Source organism: Triturus cristatus, chromosome 7, assembly GCF_964204655.1.
Source record: "Triturus cristatus chromosome 7, aTriCri1.1, whole genome shotgun sequence".
NCBI lineage: Eukaryota > Metazoa > Chordata > Amphibia > Caudata > Salamandridae > Triturus > Triturus cristatus.
This window is the reverse complement of record NC_140590.1, coordinates 55,677,538-55,702,395: the sequence shown is the minus strand read 5'-3', so window position 1 is coordinate 55,702,395 and position 24,858 is coordinate 55,677,538. Positions and strand designations below refer to the sequence as shown.

At 49.5% G+C, this 24,858-nt stretch overlaps 1 long non-coding RNA gene across 1 annotated transcript; it reads left to right on the top strand.

The window, feature by feature from the left end:
- Positions 1-8,020: 8,020 nt before the first annotated feature.
- LOC146808793 (uncharacterized) lies at positions 8,021-24,330 on the top strand. Its single transcript, XR_014966263.1, has 3 exons — positions 8,021-8,155; positions 9,506-9,556; positions 24,201-24,330. It is a non-coding gene; the product is annotated as an uncharacterized LOC146808793 (long non-coding RNA).
- The last annotated feature ends 528 nt before the right edge of the window (positions 24,331-24,858 follow it).

Here is a 24,858-nt window from a genome sequence, read left to right as displayed (position 1 = left end):
TGGCGAAATACTGGGGGGTGCCCGCGCCACCCCGACTGGAGGAATGGAGGAGGGGTCTAGACCTTTACATGGCGGCAGAAAGGGTTACCTACAAGGCTCGGGATGTCCCAAGAAATTTAGCAGAGTGTGGTCTAGATGGAGGAAATATCATGGCCTGGAAGGGGGTCCCTAGCAGGGCGGATGGGAGGGGGTTCCTCCACGGTTCACGGAAGGCGTGGATAGCCCAGGAGCCGGGGCAGATGAGAACATTACGGACAATTGTGTATTGGGGTGGAGCAATTATTGGACTGGCTCCTCTTATGAAGGGGGAGGGGGGGCAGTGGGGGACAAGCAAAGTGGGTGTGATAACCAGTGATGACCTGTCTGTTTGGTTGTTCTTGTTTTGTGATAAGGAAAAAAATGCAAATACAAATATTACAAAAAAAAAAAAAAAAAGGTGGAGTTCTCAAAAGGTCCCCAAAATAAGTTTGGGAAAGGAGTAGGAACCCCACCCCCGTCCAATTCCACAAAACCCACTTACTCTGACAGGAGTCAGCAGCCGAGGATTGTGAGGTGCTACGAATGTGGGGAGATTGGACACTACAAAGGAGATCCCAAGTGTCGCAAGCGACCCCCAGCCCCACCGGGCGGGAAGAGCCCCGGGGTAAGTAGTGTAGCGCTTGGGGTGGAGCTGCCCTTAGATAGGGAAGGGGAGTGGACAGGCCTGACCCTGGTTTCACTCGGGGATAGAGAGGTGGTCCCCGTAGTGTCCCTGCCCCCGAACACTGCTAAATATCAGCAGAGGGTGAAAGTTAACGGGGAGGAGGTGGAGGCTCTGAGGGACACAGGTGCCAGCATGACCACTGTAGTGAGGCGGCTTGTGTCCCCAGACCAAGTAGTCCCCGAGGAGTTCCATCCGGCCGTATTGGCTGACGGCAGTGTGAGTCACTATCCAGTGGCTCGTGTTCCATTTGAGTGGGGAGGAGTTAAAGGCCTACTGAGAGTTGCGGTGAGCCCTGCCTTGCCTGTGGGGTGCTTGCTAGGGAACGACCTGGAGCACACCAAATGCAGAGATGTAGAGTTTCGAGCTCATACCGAGATGCTGGGATTACCAGGGTGGACATGCGTAGTCACGCGGTCCATGGCTGCCCGGCATGGAACTCACCCCGGGTTGGAGCCTGGAATTATGGCCCAACCCAACGCCAAGTGTTGAAAGAAGAAGGTGGTAGGGGTCACGCCCCGTGAGGTGGATGGGGAGGCCACAGAGGTGCCCCCGGAGTCCGCGGAGGTGGATGTCGTTCCCGTGGGGGACTTGCCGACCCTTGCCAACTGGCATGTGGAAGGAGGGCCTACCCGGGAGGAATTTTGTCAAGCACAAAGGGCGTGCCCCACGCTTGAAGGCATGCGGCGACAGGCCGGAGCCCAAGTGGCCAGTCAGGAGATGGGCGGATATCATGTGTATTGGGAGGATGGTCTCCTGTACAGTGAGCCTAAGGTGCCGGTACATGGAACTTCGAGAGCCATAGTGGTCCCCCAATGTTACCGGGCCTTCCTGCTGGAGTTAGCGCACGAGATACCCTTAGCTGGACATCTGGGTCAGGACAAAACCTTTGCGCGGTTGGTCCCAAATTTTAATTGGCCCAGGATGAGGATCGCCTCAGACACCTTTTGTAAGACCTGTAAGTCTTGTCAGGCAAGTGGCAAGACTGGGACTAAATTGAAGGTCCAGTTGGAACCGCTCCCGGTGGTCGGGACCCCTTTTGAGAGGGTCGGCATAGATATTGTTGGGCCATTGGACCCTCCGACCGCAGCTGGACACCGGTTCATTCTGGTCTTGGTGGACCACGTCACTCGGTACCCAGAGGCTATTCCTCTGAGGACCATCACTGCACCGGTGGTGGTGCGGGCACTGTTGGGGATTTTTACCCGAGTGAGATTCCCCAAGGTCGTGGTGTCGGACAGGGGCACGAATTTCATGTCGGCCTACATGCAGGCCATGTGGAAGGAGTGTGGAGTGACCTACCGGTTCTCCACTCCTTACCACCCCCAGACTAACAGGCTCGTAGAGCGCTTCAACAAAACCTTGAAGGGAATGATCCGGAGCCTGCCAGAGGGCTTGAGGCGTAAATGGGACGTCCTCCTCCCCTGCTTGTTGTTCTCCTACCGGGAGGTACCGCAGAAGGGAGTCGGGTTCATCCCGTTTGAGTTGCTCTATGGCCATCTCGTTAGGGGTCCCCTCAGTTTAGTGAAGGAGGGGTGGGAGAAGACTTCGCAGAAGCTTCCCCGTGACATTGTCAGCTACATGCTGGCGTTCCGCAGCCAGATGGCCAAGCTGTGGAAGGCGGCCTCAGAGAACCTAGAGAATAGCCAGACCGTTATGAAGGAGTGGTACGACCGCAACGCTCGGACGGTCGAGTTGGACGTTGGACAGAAGGTGTGGGTCATGGAACCTGGGGAGCTTTGTGCCCTCCAGGACCGGTGGACTGGCCCGTATGACATTGTGGAGCGACGAGGCCAGACCACATACGTAGTGGATCTGAAGACCCCCCGACAGCCCCTGAGGGTATTCCACGTCAACCGCCTGAAGCCGCACCATGAGCGTTCAGAGCTTGCTCTCCTTATGGTGACGGATGGGAGCGAAGAGGAAGAGAGTGAAGCTCTTCCTGACCTTCTAGCGGTACAGGAGAAGGATGGCTCGGTAGAAGGTGTAGTCCTTTCCCCATCCTTGACCCCAGAGCAACAGAGGGACTGCCGCCATGTCCTGGGACAGTTCGCCTCGTTGTTCTCCCTCACGCCTGGAATCACTCATCTGTGTACCCATGATGTGGACACAGGGGACAGCCCCCCGGTGAAGAACAAGTCTTACCGGCTCTCTGACCGAGTGAAGGATAGCATCCAGCGTGAGGTAGCCAAGATGTTGGAGCTGGGGGTGATAGAACCTTCCAGCAGCCCGTGGGCTAGTCCGGTGGTGTTGGTGCCGAAAGCGGCCCCACCGGGTACCACACCGGAGCTTCGGTTCTGTGTGGACTACAGGGGGTTGAACTCTGTCTCGAAGACAGATGCTCACCCCATCCCACGAGCAGACGAGCTGGTGGACCGGCTGGGAGCAGCCCGGTACCTCAGCACCATTGACCTGACATCCGGATATTGGCAGATTGCCATGGCCGATGGAGCAAGGGAGAAGACAGCATTCTCCACCCCCGAGGGCCACTTTCAGTTCCGAGTGATGCCCTTTGGGCTCAAAAATGCTCCGGACACATTCCAGCGGTTAGTGAATCAGGTACTATCTGGTCTGGAGTCCTTCTCAGCGGCATACCTGGATGACATAGCTGTCTTCAGCAGCACCTGGGAGGACCATCTGCAGCACCTCCAGGAGGTATTGCAGGCGCTGCAACGCGCTGGCCTAACCATTAAAGCCAGCAAGTGCCAGATTGGACAGGGATCTGTTGTGTAACTGGGACACCTGGTGGGCGGAGGTAAGGTGCAACCCCTCCAGGCTAAAATAGAGACCATCTTGGCTTGGGAGCCCCCCAAGACCCAAACAGAGGTCCGAGCTTTCCTCGGCCTCACTGGGTATTACCGCCGGTTTGTCAAGGGATATGGTACCATCGTAACCCCCTTGACAGAATTGACCTCGAAGAAGCAACCTCGCAAGGTTATATGGACAGCTGCTTGCCAGGAGGCATTTGACACGCTGAAACATGCGATGTGTACCGCTCCAGTACTCGCAACTCCAGATTTCAGTAAGGAATTCATTGTACAGACAGACGCCTCAGAGCACGGCATAGGTGCGGTGCTCTCGCAACTCAACACCGAGGGCCAAGATCAACCAGTGGCCTTCATCTCCAGAAGACTCCTCCCTCGGGAACGGCGATGGAGCACCATTGAGAGAGAAGCCTTCGCGGTGGTCTGGGCTCTGAAGAAGTTGAGGCCATATCTCTTTGGAACTCACTTCCTCATTCAGACCGACCACCGCCCCCTTCGCTGGCTCATGCAGATGAGAGGCGAAAACCCCAAGTTGTTGAGGTGGTCCATTTCCCTACAGGGGATGGACTTTCGGGTGGAACATCGGCCCGGAGTTGACCACGCCAATGCTGACGGTCTCTCCAGGTTTTTCCGCCTTAGCGATGAGAACTCCCTAGAGGTTGGGTAGCTCTCCCCTCTTTCGGCTGGGGGGGACGCGTGTTGGACCTGTCAGCCCTAGGGTGCTCTCCCCATCTATTTTTGATCGTGCCTCATTTTTTCCACCCTCATTTTTATGTTGGACTTAGGTCTCCGGGCGCCTTTTCATTGCCAATCAGTGTTAAGGTGCAGGTGCTCCCTTCTCCCAAGATGGCTGCCACAGGCCCCTGCTACTGCAGAGTGGTCTTTCTAGTAGCACCCTAGCTGCCAGGAGCTGGCTGGAACCCCACAACAATGTTGCGACACCAGCCCACCTTTTTTTGTCCCATAGGTAGAATGGGGAAGCTCCTGGAATGTGCTGGAACCTTCTAGAAGGGAGGTGTGGTTTTTACTTTTGCCGCCTTGGATAGAGGTCACCTGACCTAGGGATACTTAACAGAGGGAGGGAACATTTTCTGGTCAGTTGGCCAGTGGGAGTAAAGCAGACCTGGGGAAAATCCACGCAGGAGTTTAGGCGGTAGGGCCTAGCCAGGGACTTATGCCTCTGAAAGTGACAGGACTTAGGTACTGCCTTTTAAGTGAGTGAGGGATCCTGATCTAGCCCAGTGATAGGAGAACCCAGGGGCCATCTGCTAAGCTTGACTAGGAAGGAACTAGTCACCAACTCAATCCCTAACCCCAAGGAACAGAACCCCCCAAGGGCGCCAGTGACATCTGCGCCGCAAGAACTGAATGCTGACACTTCATGCCAGAACTGAATGCTGAAACTTCATGCCAGAACTGAATGCTGAAACTTTATGCCAGAACTGAATGCTGAAACTGCAAGTTACGACTGAATGCTGGACTGCTGGGGATCAACCAGGTACAAGCGCTGTGACCCCTGCGCTCCCCGACCTGGCCTGGGATCCCCTGCGTCAGCCCCCTGTCGAGCGCTGAGCTTGCAGCCCTCCCGCTTAATTTGTCCACCCCCCCTGGCGTGGGGACCTGAAGCGTGCTCACCGCCACGGCCCGGCGGCCTGAAGTGTGCGCCCTCATCGAGTCGGGCCCACAGAGAAGCCCGGGGCCCCATCGCTGCCGTCGCAGCTGCTGTCGGAGGCGTGAGACGTTGTAACCTGTCCCCCGGCTTCGGAGCGCTTTGAGTGCGGGGCCTGGAGACGTGACGGACGCCGCCGCAGTGAGGATTCCCCCCAGGACGCCGAGATCGAGGTAACCCCCGGGGGCTGTGAGGTAGCGTGGCCGTGCGGAGGCCTGGGACTCACCCCCCTGCTCCCCGGGAGGCTGGTGGAAGACCCGGTGCGCCCCCTGTCGATCGGGAGCGGCACCGCACTCCGAGACTCTGATTCCCCTCCGTGGGATTCCCCCCTGGCATCGGAAACTCTGATTCCCCTCCGTGGGATTGCCCCCCTTGCTGCTAGACTGCCGCGTACAAGGGGACCAAGTGCCCACGGCCTGAGTATTACGAGTAGCGCTGTAGTCTTAAGTTCTGCTCACCAATGCTTGATGCCTGAGTATTACGAGTAGCGCTATATTCTTAAGGTCTGCTCACCAATGCTTGATGCCTGATGATTGCGAGTAGCGCTGTTTTCTTAAGCTCTGCTCAGCAATGTTTAATGTTTGATTATTATGAGTAGCGATGTGTTCCTGAGTTCTGCTCTGAAGTGCACCATGCTGGATTATTACGAGTAGCGCTGTGTTCTTAAGTTCTGCTCTGAAGTGCTTAGTACCTGGGTATTCCAAGTAGCGCTCGGTCCTCAAAGTCTGCGCTTAAGCGCTAGTAGTCTTCCATGTGTGGCGCCACATTTTCCAGCCCTATTTCAAAGCGCTGATAATCGCTAGATACTGCGCAAGGTACCCACGGCAGGTTGAAACGCTAGTGGTGGGAGGGGCGCAGCGCGCTGGTTAACCGCTGTGTTTACCACTCCCCCGGGTTCGCCAGGTATTACCAATGGAACTATGATGAATTGCTGATGAATCTGACGCTAATGTATTCAGGTACTGCCTATTGCATCATAATGCACTGCTGGTGAATCTGACGCTAACGTATTCAGGTACTGCCTATGGCACCGTAATGAAATGCTGGTGATTCTAATGTCAATGTATTCAAGTAATGCTCATTGTCATCTCATGAACTGCATTTGCATTGAACTGCGTAGATAAACTTGTTTGATTTTCACTGAACCTACGGTGTGGCGTCCATTATTGTGTGCGTTTCCTGCTTCGGGGGATGAGTGTGTTGTATGGTCGCTTTACACTTAAGCCTTTGGGTGCCCAGCCGCTCGAGTCACGTTACCCCCTTAGGGCTTGGCGACCCCAGGTCTTACAGAGAGGAAAGGGGGGGAGTTTGACCCGCTGCGTTCTGCCAGAGTAGGAATTGGAGTAGTGCTATCTCAAGTAGTGGGTGGAGAAGAACGTTTCATAGGGTTTGTATCTAGGAGGTTACAAGGTGCTAAACGTCGTACTTGGTCATCGAGAGGGAAGCCTTAGCTTGTTGTTGGGGCATAAATCATTAAACATTTTATGTGTGGGGTTTACCATTCAAAATCTGAACTGATCATAAACCTTTGACGTATATATTTAAAGGAGGGAGAGGTTTGGAAGGTAGTGTAACACCCTGCATTTTAAGGTGGTTGTTGACTGTCACGGAATTTAATTTTGAAGTTGAATATGTAAAAGGTAAGAAGAATGTGATCGCGGATTACTTATCAAGGATGCCATTGGAAGAAGGTTGTGATGGAATTTATAGTGATATTGTGGATGTGGTTGACAGTGGTGAAATGGCTTTGTGCTGTGAAGAGTGGGAGAGAGCGAGAGAGTGTGATCCTGTGCTATGGAAAGTGGAGACAAAAATTGTTCAAGGTTGGAACCTTGAAGATGGCAGAGAACTAAGTGAGTTTTTTAAAGTAAGAGATGAGTTGAGTATATGTTATGGAAAAGTTAAAAGAAGGCACCAGTTAGTGCCTCCAAGAGAAGTGCGTAAGCGTATTCTGGATATTGTTCATGAGGGGCATCAGGGACGGAGTATGTCCAAGCGTAAGGTCAGAGAATCATTTTGGTGGCCCGGAATGGATGGTGACGTAGAAGTTGTAGTGAAGGATTGTCATATATGTTCTAATAGTGACAAAGCAAAAATTATGAGGCAGCCTCCTTTATTTTGCACTGAATTTCTGGCACGACCCTGGGAAAGATTGGCTATAGTTTTCATTGGACATGTAGGAAAGTTGGGATGTAAGGATAGATTCATTCAAGTATTGGTGGATTATCATTCTAAATGGTTTGTAGTGGAGACAATAAGTGAGATCAATACTACAAGTGTGGACTTTGTGCACACCCACACTACCTCCGTGAAAAGCCTGTGACTGCTTGCCATCACTACCACAGGGGTTGTACTTGACCCAATTTGAAGAGGCACAATAGGATGGACTCCCGTACATCAGAGGTAAACAACCCAAGGCTGAAGCCCAGAGGCCCATGCTTGCCTTAATGCCCCCTGAACAGGGTTTGATACATCCTCTAATAGAAAGGATGTATCCTAATTAACTAACCAGATATGCACTGTGTGCCTCCTAACTCTATAGCATCACTGCCTTTCACTGAATACTAGTTTTTCAATGGGAGTCAAGGGCACAATGGGTGCAGATAGGAATGGTTTAAGATCCTTGGCACTAAAGGCATTAAAGCAAAGCGGTGAGCACAATGTGATTTTCAAATAAACAGTGTTCTAAAATCCTCTTTACTGTTTTTGACTGTCACCTTTACTCCAGAATACGTGACATAACCCATTGCATTAATCGTGAAGAGTTAATGTATATGTATAGTGCTTCGAAGATTTTTTTAGCTCCTTCTTGGGTGTGTTTCAGTACTCTGGGATTCATTCAACTGGGTGACACTAAAATTGTGATCTTTCATCCAGGGTTCTGGAGTCAGTAAGGTATATTGAAGAGATAAGGTTCTGTCTACTGCTCTCTTTGGCAACCCATCTTCTGGTTTGAATAACGTTTTCCTGAATGAATCCAGAAAATGAGGGTTATCAGTTACAAACAAATACCATCTTCAGGTAAGCCTCAAAGAACTCCTACCTCCACTTCTACATCCTGACTACTCATTGTGGTTAAACTAGACGAGCTACCGAATATGTCTTTACGTCTCCATGTACACATCTGATGTGGAAAATGTGTTGGGAATTATCAGAGAAGGAAGTAAAAGATAATTTTGTACTACCAACTGTTTACATCCAGAATCTAATAGGATAGTTACCCGTTCCTGATTAATTTGAACACTTACATAGAAGCATGGACCCATTTCTTGTGTATAATAAATAGAACTTGGGGCATAGTTGATTTCTGTGGGTTCCTTGGTGGTTTTCTTGTTATTCCAAAATTGGGCTATGTGGGCCTATTCCCCACACTCAAAACACTGGGGTCCCAATACTACTGGAGATTCAGGTGTAGAAGGAGGGGTCTTTTTGTGTCTTTGATAGGTTTAAAGGATTTCTTTTTGACCATGCGATCCTCCTTCTTTTGCTGAATGTTTTATTCCCTTCTCTACTTCTATTGGGTGAAAGCAGGTTTGGACTGGTGAGAATGTGGTGGCCATTTCCACTGCTTGGTTAATTGTGAGTCTAGAATGTTGGCATAACCACTTCTGTGTATGGCTAGGTAAAGCTTCTAAGAACAGCTCAAGACAGATTTTATCCATTATTTATTTTTTGCTATGTTCCTGGGGCTTTAGCCACTTCTCAGCAGCTGTTTTTAACTTAAAATAAAGAGTTTTGGGTGTGTCTCCGGGGTTTCGTCTCTCTTGTTTAAACATTATCCTGTAGGCTTCTTCATCCAATCCTGCTCTGTGCAAGGGGTCTTCTTGACTTCTTCATAAGTGGACTTCCCTCGAGGGTTTGCATTTGATAGGCACTTTGAGCCACTCTGGTCAACAACGGTACCTAATAAAAGGGCCAGCGTTCTACAGACCATGATCTAGCCCTAGCGGTCCATTCAAAACCAATAAAAGAGAATCTAGATCCTCTCCAGATTGCAATTTTGGTAGTGTCACTATAGGCCCTCAGTTGAGGGTCCTCTATAATTAGCCAGTCCAGTGCTCACTTGCAATTGTTACTGGGCTAATTTAGCAAGATGTTCAGTTTGAGTCGTTAAGGCATCTTGAAATATCTCTCTGTCCTCTTTAGCCGAACACATTGGTGTTCCTTTGCCCATGTGTTGGCCTTGAGCAAGACGTTGAATTAAACCATCCATTTAGTGTCAAATGGCATTCTCCACCATGTGCTATTTAGTGCAGGAATTAGTTAAAAGAGTTGTTAACTTAAGGGTACAGATTGCATTTGCTTTGTTCACATGAATAATAATTCCACTTGAATCAACTAAACTTCTTTCTTCTTCCTCTTGGTCTTTAGGTCCTTCGGAGCTCCAGCCCGCTCACACCCTCGGTCTAAAGGATACCTCAGGTAAGTGAATGTATTAATACTTTATAACTCCTGCCATGTGGAGTTAATAGTAATGTGATTCACTATCTCACTTATCTATAGGGTGATATTAATATGTGAAAAAATATATCCAGATAACTAGTCTCTTTCACAACATCATGAGGAAGAGATACATTTCCTCTCCAAGCTAGTGATCGTGGTATATAAAGAACCCAAAAGAAAATATGACTGATAAAGGGAATTCAAAATAACAAACTCTGAGAATAAAGGTACTCGCAATGATTTCCCCATTATTCTTGCTTCCCGTTCTCTCCTTCTCTTCTTGTTCCATGCCCACCTCTAGATTCAGTAAACGCTCACACAGCTTCCTGGAATGTGGCGCTTTAGAAGATTCTGCCGGTGGTTGCTCCGCACCTCGGTTGCTCCTCTCTTCGGGTTTGTTGTGGTGCTCTCTCGTCCCATACCGCCTTCTCAAAGTATTGTGATTATCTAACGCCTTCACTCCGCTTCTCTAACTTGTCTCCTTGTCCGGCACTCACGAACAATGGAGACTCCTCACCATTGTTTGCTTCCCAATCTTCTGGGCGTCCAGGAATGCCGCTTCTTGTTCCCCTGCCCCGCGCATGCCCATTAGTGTTCTTGTCCCTCACTGGTCTGCCTGACTTCCTGCTTGATCGTCCTGGGAAATCCTGTTCTGTAACATAAGAAGGGCACATGTTTCGTGAGTCTATTAAGTCTTCATCCTGCGTTTTGTGACATCATGAGTGTTGGGGTAATTTAATGTGTGTTTGTGAGAGGTGTGTCCTTGTAAGTGCTGGGTGACTGAGTGGTGTGAGTGCAGGGTTAGTGATCTAAGTTGTGAGTGAAATGTGTGTCCATGCTAGTAGAGGGTGAGCGGTGTGTCCACATGGGAGCTGCGTGACCGGTGTGTCCATTTGAGTCGAGGGTGCGCTGTGCAATGGGTGAGTGGAATCCCGTGTAGGGTAAGGAGTGTGAGCTGTGTCAATGGAGGACGATGTATTCCTAGACACTCTAATTCGCCGCCATTGAAGGTTGGTAAGCGTGGTTATGGATGTAATTTAAACTAGGATGATTGTGACGTCAATCAGGGACTTGGGGTGGAGAAATGCCTTATCAGTGGATCCTGCATCCAAATGTCAGCCGCTTGACTATGCCTAAAGTGACTTTACTAGAGGTGGGGGAGCCACTGGAGGCCGAGGTCAGATGCTGAGCTCTCACTCAGAAAGATGTATTCTTGGAACCGCGAGCCAACTCTTCACACGGCTTCTGCCGCCCACCCCCTTTAGGCAATCACCAAGCCCTCTGTCCCTTCTTCTAGAGGCCAAACTGTGCAACGTGAAATCAGGAAACCTGCGACCAGTTTACCTGCTTGACAAAACAGTGTCACCTTGTTTCACTATGACTCCTTTCCTTTTATCATCACATTTGTGAAAACCTTACAAAACCTCAGTTTAGGATGTGTGCTCTACAAAAACCTCAAATGCTGCTCCATATGTTTCTAAAATCATAGCAGTGTTCACATGATAACTTACTTGTATCTTGGTTTATTGATACATTCCTCATGGAAGGCATGAATGTTTCCAGGCCTATATTTAGAAACTATGGGGTAGATTTTCTAAAAATTCGTGCTAAGCAGCACAGCAACCGAAGTTGGAAGTGCCGCGTTGCGTGAGAGGGCAGGGCAGTGCCATGCCTAATAAGACATGGAGGTTTCCTGCTCTCTCCCTAGCAGTGGTGCACAATCTAACGCCACACACACCTTTGCACGATAGTGTAAAGATGTTTGCGTCATGCCTAGCATAGGTTTTGTACAGTAAGGGTACCATTCCAGTACAAAATATTATGTCTAGATACACTTCAAAACTTTTCCTACTTTGGATGAGTGTTGTACAGTGCAAGTCAGAAGTGTTTTGAAAAATGAAGCTATTTCCCCTTTGAGCACCGGCCTCAAAGAGGCGAACATGTACTTGGTGCAAACTTTTCTCTACTACTGTGAGTAGATAGGGCTTTGCATCAAAAACTATGGAACCCTGGAACCCGCACGGATGCAAGGTTAAGCAAAGCAGCGCAAAGGGCTGCTTTGGGGTACTTTAAGCCAACTTTCGAAAGTGCAAAGTGAATTTGAAATAAACGTTCGATGCCAGTTTGCCTCACCTTTGGGATGCAAACCCGGCACAGATTGGTACTGACTCTGCCCCTGAGACTTGGGATAATTGTCATGTAATGCAGCAATTAATGCCAGTGTCCTGAAGTGGAACACTTTCACATTAAAGAAATATACTTTCTGAATGTTGACGTCTTTGGCACTATTTTACATGACAATTTACATACCATACAGAGGGTTCGGTTTCTGTTCTGGCGCTTAGAAACAAACCATATCATTTGTTTAGCTCTGGCTTCGCCTCCCCTATTTCTTTTCTGATTGGCCGCCTGTGTTTTTCCCTGGAATACATTCTCCCTTTACAGGAGCCCGGGCGACAGTGCGCACAGCGAGAGGTGAAACCACGAAGACTTGTTAATTGATCCAAGGTCTTTTGAGGACCTGTTAAATACTTAGAATGCCTGTGAGGTGTCAGCCCCAGCCCAGCCCAGACCACAGCAGTTCAAGAACTGTGTCTGTCGGGAAGCTGAAACTGAACAGCCCTGGCTACTGAAGACAACCTGGAGCTAAAGCCCTTTCAGCCAATGGGGGTTGCACGCCTGGTGTCATCAAACATACTATCACATGCCCCAGGACATCACCCTCCATTGCACAGGCCTGGTGCTGGTACCCTAAACAGTCACCAAGCCAGCAACTGCAAGCATTCCTACTTCACCTAAGGGATTTGGCACAGGAATGCTAAGAGGCATTCATAAAGCCAAACCGAGCAAGCATTGTCAAAGCCAATAGGTCTGACTCCTGCCCAATTCTTGTTGCTGATGTTTTTCAGAAACATTTAAAAAGACAGAGAAAAAAAGTGGCGATTATGTGATCTCTGCTGGTAGCCATGTCATTACGTGCATACATAATGAAGTATCATATGCATGTGTCATCGTGCACGTGCCTAGCCGAGAAATAATGCTGGCAACATTTTCTTTCTTTTTTAATTTACCGATCCAAGATGGCGGCTGCCACTCCTCTGGGCAGGGGTCCTGCTCCTCTCGTTGAGCTTAGCAGTACATCTGTCTTTCCTCAGAGTCCTGGGACCTGCTCCTTTCCTAACCTCATCTGCCTCAGCTATACTTCTGTCTCAGGGTCAGTGTCTCAGAGCCGCCCATCACCCCAGCTGTACATCTGCCCCTTTGTCAGGGGACCAGCACTCACCTCAGCTTTACATCCGCTTCAGGGTCACGGGCAGTAGCTCCTCTTCTCACCTCAGTTGTACATCTGCCTCAGGGTCAGGTGTCCAAACCCTCACCTCAGCTGTACATCTACCTCAGGGGTCCAGCTCCTCTCCTCACCTCGGTTGTACATTTGCCTCATGGTAATGGGACCTACTTCTTTCTACTCCTCACCTCAGCAGTACATCTGCTTCTGGAAGAGTGGTCTAGCTACTCTCCTAACCTCAGCTGTATCTGTCTTTCCTCAGGGTCAGGAGTCCAGCTCTTCTCCTCACCTCAGCAGTACATCTGCCTCTGTGTTGATGCAGCGCGGAGGACAAGATCTACATAGTCTCCTTATATCACAGATTTTTATTCACAATAGCTCATTCATACACTCATTCATTGGTGGGGCCCATAACACCAACACACTCGTCATTCAACCAAAACTCACTCGAATCTGTACACAGGAGAAAAAGGCGCTGGACATGTGAGTACGGATCAATTTGCTTTTACATTATATACATATTCTATATACACCTTCAGAATCCTGACTTCAACATCAAGGCACTCCACCACTTGGTCGATGAACCAATTAGTTGGACTGGTTGATGGTAAATTAGAACCGGCTAAGACACAATTAAAGCCTAGGAAACATTTGATATTTTCTGTAATTAATTTAAGAACTACAAACTCATTTCTTATTAATTCAAATTTTGTTTATCTTACCATTAATTAAACTCTTAAGTTGTCATTTATTATCTAGAGCTCGTTATATGATCAGTAAATTTATTAAAGAAAATTATAAACATTCAGAAATTACTCTAAGACATAGATTTTCAGAAAAGTACATTGAATCATTTACCAATTTAAAGATGATGAAAGGTTCGAATCAAACAGGGAGTTATCAGCGTTCTCAAATGAAGGCTGCCTCGAACGAACAGTCCAGTCCTCACCAAAGGATCAAACCAGCGTGCAACATACAGGATACAATGTAGAAAAATTCAGAATTTCAGCAAAGTCCGAACATCAATCTGGAGCATGGACCAATTCCACACTCAGACTGATAGCATAGAATTTAGGAAACACAAAAAAATAACCCAAAGATACAACCAGCCACCACCACGACCCAAAGAACGAATGGAACGAACGCTGCTACAACCAACACTTCCAACTCCAACTCCTCCGACCCCTTAATGATTTATGAGAGGGCTTTTATATCTTTTTCTGTCTTACTTCATTTTAGATTAGGGCAGACCAAATGTTCTGATTCGACAGTTCGGGGTTATCAGTAGTTTTTCGAAATTTTCCCAGTGCAAAATAGTTCTCCATAGTGATTTTTCACAAAGTTCTCAAATTTTAATTTTCTGTTCCGTTCCCAGGCAGGGGAACTGTAGCTGTATCTTTTCCCAAGGTAAAGGGCCCCACGAATAGGTCCTCTCTTTGCCTCTTCCTTGACTTTCATTTGGTCATCCCTTGGCTGGCGGTCAAGTACTGACTTTCGTCTTTGGCAGGGAACACGATGTCAGGAGTTCAAGCTACCTCGTGATTTCAAGAGCCATCTGGGCATGCGCAGAAGTCCTCACGTGCACATGGTAGCATCTGCCTCAGAGAACGCCATCTTGGGTACTGCAGCCTAATAGGCCCGAATGTCAACTTAAGCAAAAATAGACATAATAGCAATTAAAATATAGAAATGATAGTTCTGATGTTCAAACCCATACTAATCCCATTATATATTAGTATTTTCCTAGCTGTAGCAACATTTTAAAGCAATACTTATCACTTGATATTTTTAAAGCACAAACAATCACAAAGCAACATAAGTCATGCAATTTTACTATTTCACCACAATCTAAGGTTAGTTTGCGTGCCATTGTTAATTAATTAATTTTGCCATGCAATTTGCAATTTAGTCTTGTAGGAAGGTGGATATCTGACTATGGTTACCCCCAAATTTTTGCCTAGTGTCTAGCTGGTTTTTCGACTTAGTTGGCCTGAGATCCTGCCATTCAGGCTCTCAGGCTATCTGCTCTCTCTGTAAAATGGACTCCATGTACCCTAGGTACATACCCAATTGGTTGGATCACCCTGTCAGCCCCTGTACCAGTGTACACTAGGTACCCAGGGCATTGGTGTACCCAAGGCCTGCCAGGGGCTGCAGCATGTATTATGCCACCCCAGGCTTGGCCTAACAATCTGACACAACTGGCTGATCACTCAGCTGGGGTAAGTTGGTGTAATCACCTCTTACTTAGGTGTAGTATACCTATACCTAACCTTAAATGGGACACCTGGTAACCTATGAGTCACTCCTATGGCAGGCCTTAACAATCCTGAAGGCAGAGTGCTTGGTTCCATGTGAGATGGTGCTCTGGCATGAGCTGAGCCTGTCTGCAGTGGTCGGAACAACTTCCTTCTACTGTTTCCAGATATCGTCATACCATATACTCTTAAGTGCATTATGAACCTCGCGGTTAAATGCTATCTTTGGTTTGGCTTTATCAAAACATGTCGAGTAAGGTGTCATACGAATTGGAATACTAACCCCTCGCCAATTCTGGCGACGGGGTTAGCATTCCACCCTTCTAGAGGGACACGACATGTACAGTACCTGAAACCCGGGTAAAATCAGACATAGCCTCAGCTCCACAAAATGGATGCTGCCACCACAGACACAAGTCTGCCCTCCTGCTGCTGGGAGTCCTTCCAGCTTGGGAGGTGTGGACAAAGGGTTTCCTGCCAGGGGAGGTGCGTGCACCACCCCAGACAGGATTTTGTGTATTGGTCAGGTAGGGCTTGAAAGAAACCAGACATGCCTGTGGCTCACAAGGAGCCTCGGTGCATATGCCAGTTCAAACCGGTCCTGGGGCACACCAGTCCCGGGCCTGGGGCGAGCTGGACAAAGGATTGGGGGTGTAACCACCCCCCTTCCTGGTCCCACCCTTAGGGAGGGACCTAGCAGGTAGTCCGGCCCCTAGAATCCGAATAAAGGTAGGAGCTGTGTCCTAAGACTTCAGACATCCTGGAATCAACTTGAAACTAAGAAGAAGACGGGAACTTCGACATTCTGCTGCACAGAAGACTGAAGAAAATCTCCCCTGTGGTCAGGGAGTGACCACCTTGCTAACGCAAGCACCATCCAGCGAATCACCGTCTGCTTTGCCGCCGCCTCCCGCCGGAGCCCGAGCCCAGAGACTGACAAGACCTGGACCTCCAGACCTCTCACCGCCCGATCCACCGTCCCTGAAAAGAGGAGACCCGTGGAGGCACCGAGACACGTGGAGCCAGCCATCTTGGAACGACTACGACAAGCTGACCAGTGCAACAACCGAGGCTCCCTCCAAGTTGTGCTTTGGGTCCTGAGAAGCCCAACCCTCGAGCAGCATCTGCACCAAAGGTGAGCCCTCCAGCATCTCCACGATCTGCGTGGGGCCCTTCTGCATTTTGCCACTCGACGCGCCTAACCGGTTGCTGGCCCGCTGGCTAGTGGCCATCTTGGCGACGAAATCTACGACAAACACCGCTGGTCTGGTTGCTCCAGACTGGCCCTTGCTCCACACCGAAGGAGCAATCCCTCTGACCTTGCTGGTCAGAACCAACAGCTGATTTCCGAATCCTCCTGCAATTGCTTTTGCCAAGGCTTGTTTGCTTCGATCAAGTCGCCGACACCGCCGACAGCGAGAGCCTGCGTGGGACAGCTCGTGAGCCGACTCCTGGACGTCGTCGACCTTCAGGGACCACGTGGCTGCGGAGACAAGCTACCCCTCATCACCTGTTTGCACCCGACATCGCCTGGTACCCACCTGGTGCCACGCTGGTCACTGGCTAGTGACTGTGAACACTGTCCCCTCTGCTTACAGGTCTTCAACATCTCCGATCCACTCTTGGATCCACTGCATCTCTTCCCGACCGACCGCCTGCAGCATCTTTGTCCCAGGCTCAACGGAACAGATAGAAGAAACCCGACGCACTTTGAGGCCTATGCACCCGCTTCCTGTGGGTGAGGTAAAGCTGGCACTCCGGTGCCCATGTGTAGTAATACATCTCTAGTGCCTGTGTTCCAAATCTTAAGTTCCTAGGTCATCCGGAAGATTCCTTTTGCAGTAACTTTGTACTTTTTACGCACCCATTGAAACCTATGGGAGCCCGCGTGTGACTATTTGCTCTGCACACGCCACCCGTGGACCTCCTGGTCACTAACTGACGTTAGCTCCTTGTAGGCCCAGCGATTCTAGAGGCCCTAGGCCTTCTCCCTTTTCTGTTCGTGGTACTTATACCACTATTTTAGTATATGGTTCGAGTGGCCACCAGGGCCTATCCATATAAAGTGCAACTTCTGTGTATTCTGTGATAATCTTGTTTGACGATTTGTGCTCCTGTGCTCATAAAGAGACTAGGGGTTACTTTGAGAAATAAATACATATATATTTTGAATATATATCTGTGTGGTGTCCTTTCATTGGTATAAAAGGGGGTTACTATTGGTAAAACAGCTTGCTTAACACGCATCACGAGTTTAGCCTCAAAGACTGCTTAGCCTACGCTACCACTAGGGCAGCTAGTCCGAAAAGGTTGACTTACAACCACACCATAAGGGTTGCTTGGCATGGTACAAGGTGGTCACTAGAACTAGTGAACAGCATATACCAGGCCAACTTCTCACATTGGTGAGCAGCGGTTGGATTTGAGCTTGCTGTGTTTTACCATTGTAATCTCTTGGTTACCAATTGAAAGATCACATAGGTACCTGTAGGTACATATAAAACAAGATTAGATATACATAAGTTCTACTGAACTTAGTTGTTGTAGAGCAAAGGGAGTAGCACACCCTGACTACAACTACTAGATAGGTTTAGTAGGTAAACCCAAGTGTAGGTAGATTGCAACACATCCACCCACACTTAAGAGCAATGGCCGGGGCAGAGGGGTCCACTGTACCCATCTCTGTTGAGAGTGACCCCCAGAGGGCACCATCCAGCTTTGCTACCCTTAATCAGAATGAGCTCAGGCATTTGGCAACTCTTAGAGGCCTTAAACAGCCCAAGAACCCAAACTCTGCTGAGCTCAGAGAGCTCTTACAGAATGATGAGAATCAGAGAGCACTCAAGAAAGCTTCCCAGTTAGCCCCCTTAGGGTCAGGAACAGGAGGCCCCCCTTCTGAACATACTACAGGGGAGGAAAGTGGTGAGGATACAGAAAGTAGTGATGATGAAGGGAGAACTAGCCCAGTGCCAAGTATTAAACTTGGCCCAGCTAAACCAAGGCTATTGGGGACTGACAGTGGGTTCAACCCACTGGATCTCCCCAGTGGACTTAACACAGGGCTGGGAAGGCAAAGGAATCGCTCAGGTGACTCCAATGCTTCCCATGGCTCTAGAGGCTCTCAAGGTCACTCCAGGAGAAGGATGACCACCCCTCAGAGGAGGGAACATGAGGCCAAGATGCAAGAAGCCCAGCTGAGGATCAGGAAGCAGGAGCTAGAAGTAGCCCTGATGGAAGAAAAACTGAGCAAGGCTAGGCAGCATAGAGAGAGTGGGTCTATACCCACTGGTGGCAGCATTGTCCCTAAGGACAAAGATAGGGTTTTCGATAATAGAAACCTGTCTAAGGTTGTGCCCCCCTACAAAAGTGGGGATGACATCCACAAATGGATGACTGCTCTTGAGAGAGCCTGCAAAGTGCAGCAGGTTCCTGAAGACCAGTGGGCAGCAATCTTATGGCTCTCCTTTGAGGGGAGAGGCAGAGATAGACTCCTCACTGTTAGAGAAGAGGATGTCAGAAATTACAGAGTCCTGAAGAGTGTCCTAGTTGATGGGTTAGGCTTAACCACTGAACAGTACAGGTTAATGTTCAGAGACACCCAGAAGACACAGACTCAGGACTGGTCTGAATATGTGGAATATGCCACTAAGGCTTTGGAGGGTTGGTTGCTGGGAAGTAAGGTGTCTGATTATACAGGATTGTACAATTTGATGATGAGAGAGCAGATTTTAAGTAATTGTCAAAACCAGCTTCTCCATCAACACCTGGTAGACTCAGATTTGACCTCTCCCCAAGAATTGGGAAAGAGGGCAGATAAATGGGTCAGGACCAGGATCAGGCCTAAAAACCAGGGTGGTGACCAAAAGAAAGATACCACCAAGCCTCAAGAGAAGGGTGGGGATAAAGAAAAAGAGAAACCTTCCTCAGGGCCCCAAAACTCCACACAGGGTGGTGGGTCCCAAGCTCCCTCCTCTACCACAGCTAAAAAGCCCTACTGCCATGAGTGTAAAACTCCTGGGCATTGGAAAACTGACAGCGGTTGCCCAAGGGCTAAAAACAAAACTGTTCCTCCAATTACTCCTGTCACACCACCTATTACTGTCAGCAGTAATCCCCCAGGTGGTGGGAGTGCCCCCAGAAATCTGGGTGGGTTTACTTGGGGAACACAGGGGGACCCTGGCTTAGCCAATTCCCCTACAGCAACCACTCTTGTCTGTGATGGTGGCATGGGGTTTGCCAACTTCACTGCCTGTCCCAACACTTTGGGTAGGTACAGACAGGAGCCCTACATCAATGGTACAAAAGCTGAGGCCTACAGAGACACTGGGGCTAGCATCACAATGGTGGCCCATTGGCTAGTTCCCTCTGAGCAGCTTTTGCCCGGTTTCTCCTACCAGGTGACTAACATTGATGGCAAACAGAACAGTCATCCCATGGCAGAGGTATGTCTCAGCTGGGGAGGGGTCACTGGCCCTAAAAGGGTAGCAGTGTCCCCAACCTTGCCTGTAGACTGCTTACTGGGGAATGACTTAGAACTCTCAGCTTGGGCTGGAGTTGAACAAGACACCCATTCTAAAATGGTAGGCCTTTCACAAAAGGGTAGGGGGGTTGTGCCATTCACAACCCCTGTCCAAATAGATTTCCTCCCTGAAAAGGTTGGAAGGGCAGTGGTAGCCACAGCCCAGGCACAGACAGACTTCCCTGTAGGGACTGGCAGAGCTGTGACAGTCACAGCTCAAACACAAACTGAGTGCCCCCCTGAAAAGGTTGGCAAGGCTGTAATGGTCTCAGCCTATACTCAGACTGACATAGGTGTAGTGAAGCCTGAAACAATGGATCACTCCACACAAACTGAGAGTAGTGGGGAGGAAGAAAAGTCTCCCTCTCCCCAGACATTAGGAAAAGGTCAGCCTCCTCAGGGATCTGACCTCACCCCTTGTGAAGGAACTGCCCCAGAGGTAGCCAGGCCTGGCCTGGCAGAGCCTCTGATGTCAGTGGCCCCTTCCAAGGTGGGATCCAGTCTGGTGCAGGTAGCCTGCCTCTCTCTACCCTGCCTCAGTCAGCCCAGGGCTGCAGAGGTCAGGGAGGCCAGTGGACCCCCAGAGGGCCCCTGTCCACAAGAACCCCCCCATCAAAAGAATGAGGATTGCCTGGCTAGTAGCCCTAGTCAGGTGATGGGTAAAAACATTCCTGAGGGATCTCCTTTACAGGTAGTTAGGGACCTCCCCCAGGGGGATTCTGTTGGGCACAGGCAAACATGGGACCTTAGGGCCCCAAACCTGACCTGTCCCTCCAGTAAGCCCACAAAAGGGACCCAGCCTCCAGCTTTAGGTAGCCAGAGGCTGACCCTGAGAGCACAGTGCAACTCAGTTAAAGAAAGAAAGGCATCCATGGTGGAGGATGATTGGAGGAAGCTGAGGCCTCACTTTGAGGACACTCACTTCAGTACTCCATCTCAACACCAGCCTTTTACTTTGCCAAGACACACCACAGGTAGAGATTCCCTATGGTGGAGACCCTCTGATACCCTTAGGGTGAGGGATTGCTTAGTGGACCATGAGACAGGGGGTAACCATGCCAGTGCTGGTTCCTCCTTATATGGCCACTTGGGCAATATAGGCTTACCTGGTCAAGGTCAGCCTTATCTCCCTTCGTTTGGGGGGGGGTTGTGTAGGAAGGTGGATATCTGACTATGGTTACCCCCAAATTTTTGCCTAGTGTCTAGCTGGTTTTTCGACTTAGTTGGCCTGAGATCCTGCCATTCAGGCTCTCAGGCTATCTGCTCTCTCTGTAAAATGGACTCCATGTACCCTAGGTACATACCCAATTGGTTGGATCACCCTGTCAGCCCCTGTACCAGTGTACACTAGGTACCCAGGGCATTGGTGTACCCAAGGCCTGCCAGGGGCTGCAGCATGTATTATGCCACCCCAGGCTTGGCCTAACAATCTGACACAACTGGCTGATCACTCAGCTGGGGTAAGTTGGTGTAATCACCTCTTACTTAGGTGTAGTATACCTATACCTAACCTTAAATGGGACACCTGGTAACCTATGAGTCACTCCTATGGCAGGCCTTAACAATCCTGAAGGCAGAGTGCTTGGTTCCATGTGAGATGGTGCTCTGGCATGAGCTGAGCCTGTCTGCAGTGGTCGGAACAACTTCCTTCTACTGTTTCCAGATATCGTCATACCATATACTCTTAAGTGCATTATGAACCTCGCGGTTAAATGCTATCTTTGGTTTGGCTTTATCAAAACATGTCGAGTAAGGTGTCATACGAATTGGAATACTAACCCCTCGCCAATTCTGGCGACGGGGTTAGCATTCCACCCTTCTAGAGGGACACGACATGTACAGTACCTGAAACCCGGGTAAAATCAGACATAGCCTCAGCTCCACAAAATGGATGCTGCCACCACAGACACAAGTCTGCCCTCCTGCTGCTGGGAGTCCTTCCAGCTTGGGAGGTGTGGACAAAGGGTTTCCTGCCAGGGGAGGTGCGTGCACCACCCCAGACAGGATTTTGTGTATTGGTCAGGTAGGGCTTGAAAGAAACCAGACATGCCTGTGGCTCACAAGGAGCCTCGGTGCATATGCCAGTTCAAACCGGTCCTGGGGCACACCAGTCCCGGGCCTGGGGCGAGCTGGACAAAGGATTGGGGGTGTAACCACCCCCCTTCCTGGTCCCACCCTTAGGGAGGGACCTAGCAGGTAGTCCGGCCCCTAGAATCCGAATAAAGGTAGGAGCTGTGTCCTAAGACTTCAGACATCCTGGAATCAACTTGAAACTAAGAAGAAGACGGGAACTTCGACATTCTGCTGCACAGAAGACTGAAGAAAATCTCCCCTGTGGTCAGGGAGTGACCACCTTGCTAACGCAAGCACCATCCAGCGAATCACCGTCTGCTTTGCCGCCGCCTCCCGCCGGAGCCCGAGCCCAGAGACTGACAAGACCTGGACCTCCAGACCTCTCACCGCCCGATCCACCGTCCCTGAAAAGAGGAGACCCGTGGAGGCACCGAGACACGTGGAGCCAGCCATCTTGGAACGACTACGACAAGCTGACCAGTGCAACAACCGAGGCTCCCTCCAAGTTGTGCTTTGGGTCCTGAGAAGCCCAACCCTCGAGCAGCATCTGCACCAAAGGTGAGCCCTCCAGCATCTCCACGATCTGCGTGGGGCCCTTCTGCATTTTGCCACTCGACGCGCCTAACCGGTTGCTGGCCCGCTGGCTAGTGGCCATCTTGGCGACGAAATCTACGACAAACACCGCTGGTCTGGTTGCTCCAGACTGGCCCTTGCTCCACACCGAAGGAGCAATCCCTCTGACCTTGCTGGTCAGAACCAACAGCTGATTTCCGAATCCTCCTGCAATTGCTTTTGCCAAGGCTTGTTTGCTTCGATCAAGTCGCCGACACCGCCGACAGCGAGAGCCTGCGTGGGACAGCTCGTGAGCCGACTCCTGGACGTCGTCGACCTTCAGGGACCACGTGGCTGCGGAGACAAGCTACCCCTCATCACCTGTTTGCACCCGACATCGCCTGGTACCCACCTGGTGCCACGCTGGTCACTGGCTAGTGACTGTGAACACTGTCCCCTCTGCTTACAGGTCTTCAACATCTCCGATCCACTCTTGGATCCACTGCATCTCTTCCCGACCGACCGCCTGCAGCATCTTTGTCCCAGGCTCAACGGAACAGATAGAAGAAACCCGACGCACTTTGAGGCCTATGCACCCGCTTCCTGTGGGTGAGGTAAAGCTGGCACTCCGGTGCCCATGTGTAGTAATACATCTCTAGTGCCTGTGTTCCAAATCTTAAGTTCCTAGGTCATCCGGAAGATTCCTTTTGCAGTAACTTTGTACTTTTTACGCACCCATTGAAACCTATGGGAGCCCGCGTGTGACTATTTGCTCTGCACACGCCACCCGTGGACCTCCTGGTCACTAACTGACGTTAGCTCCTTGTAGGCCCAGCGATTCTAGAGGCCCTAGGCCTTCTCCCTTTTCTGTTCGTGGTACTTATACCACTATTTTAGTATATGGTTCGAGTGGCCACCAGGGCCTATCCATATAAAGTGCAACTTCTGTGTATTCTGTGATAATCTTGTTTGACGATTTGTGCTCCTGTGCTCATAAAGAGACTAGGGGTTACTTTGAGAAATAAATACATATATATTTTGAATATATATCTGTGTGGTGTCCTTTCATTGGTATAAAAGGGGGTTACTATTGGTAAAACAGCTTGCTTAACACGCATCACGAGTTTAGCCTCAAAGACTGCTTAGCCTACGCTACCACTAGGGCAGCTAGTCCGAAAAGGTTGACTTACAACCACACCATAAGGGTTGCTTGGCATGGTACAAGGTGGTCACTAGAACTAGTGAACAGCATATACCAGGCCAACTTCTCACAAGTCTCACATGTATTTTATGTTTATCATGGTGTAAAGGTTGATTAATAACACATCCACTGCAGACATGTTATTGGAAATTAATTTAGAATGATTACGTAGTTAATTTCATGCAAATTAGAGGAGGTATACAAAATGTTGTTTTACTTGCTCTATCAGTGTCATGGTACCGGATGTATGACGTTACAACGCATGCTTTTACAACGCATGCTGTTACAACAAATTTTTTACAACGCAAATGCTGTGACAACGCAAGTCTTTACAACGCAAGTCTTTACATCGACTTGCAGTAGATGGCGTGCTAACATTAAAAAAGGGTAATTTACTATTCTAACTCCAGTCCACGTTGCAGTAGGGAAGGTGTTTGGATAGTAAACTACACTATTTTTAATGTTAGCACGCCATCTAGTGCAAGTCGATGTAAAGACTTGCGTTGTAATGGCATGCGTTGTCAAAGCATTTGCGTTGTAATAGTTTCGTTGTAATGGTAGTGCGTTGTAAAAGTTGCGTTGTAAAGGTTGTTCCCCCATGGTACCAGCTCCTCACCTCAGCAGTACATATGCCTCTGTGTCATGGTACCAGCTCCTCTCCTCAGCAGTACATCTGTTTCTGGATTAGTGGTCTAGCTACTCTCCTAACCTCAACTGTATCTGTCTTTCCTCAGGGTCAGGAGTTCAGCTCTTCTCCTCACCTCAGCAGTACATCTGCCTCTGTGTCATGGTACCAGCTCCTCACCTCAACAGTACATCTGCCTCAGGGTCATGGATTCAGCTTCTCTACTCATCAGTCTGAGATCTTTGAAAATACTCAGGTGTTTAGACTTCCAGTGATGTCACACAAGCATCAAGTTCCCTTAGGACTGGTCTGTTGTACTCCAGTTAAAATATGTCACGAGGACGGTAGAGAAGTGGATTTGCCACTATTACCTCCAGAGTCTAGAGAGACAGTCTGTCTTCCCTTTCCATTCCTGCTTGGGTTTGGCCAGAATCAGGGGCGTAGCACATGCCTCTGCGGTGCATGGGGACCCCAACTTTTCAAGGGAACCCAACTCTTCAGGAGGTTCCCATTCAGCCCACAGCCTCTGCACATTTGCAAGATATTGGATACTCAGGGTGCCCTTAACATACTCTGTTGGGGAGTTGTTGTACCCTTGGATTCCTAGAATGTTGGTGTTGACAAGTTCTTTTGCTAGGCTTGGAGAGGATTCTGAGGTGGAGGGAAGAGCGGTTGAAATGGTTCAGTTGTTGGTGGGCTATCGGTAACTTGTTGTAACACAACTTTAAATAAACGTATGCAATGCTACCTGACTCCAGAGTCATCTC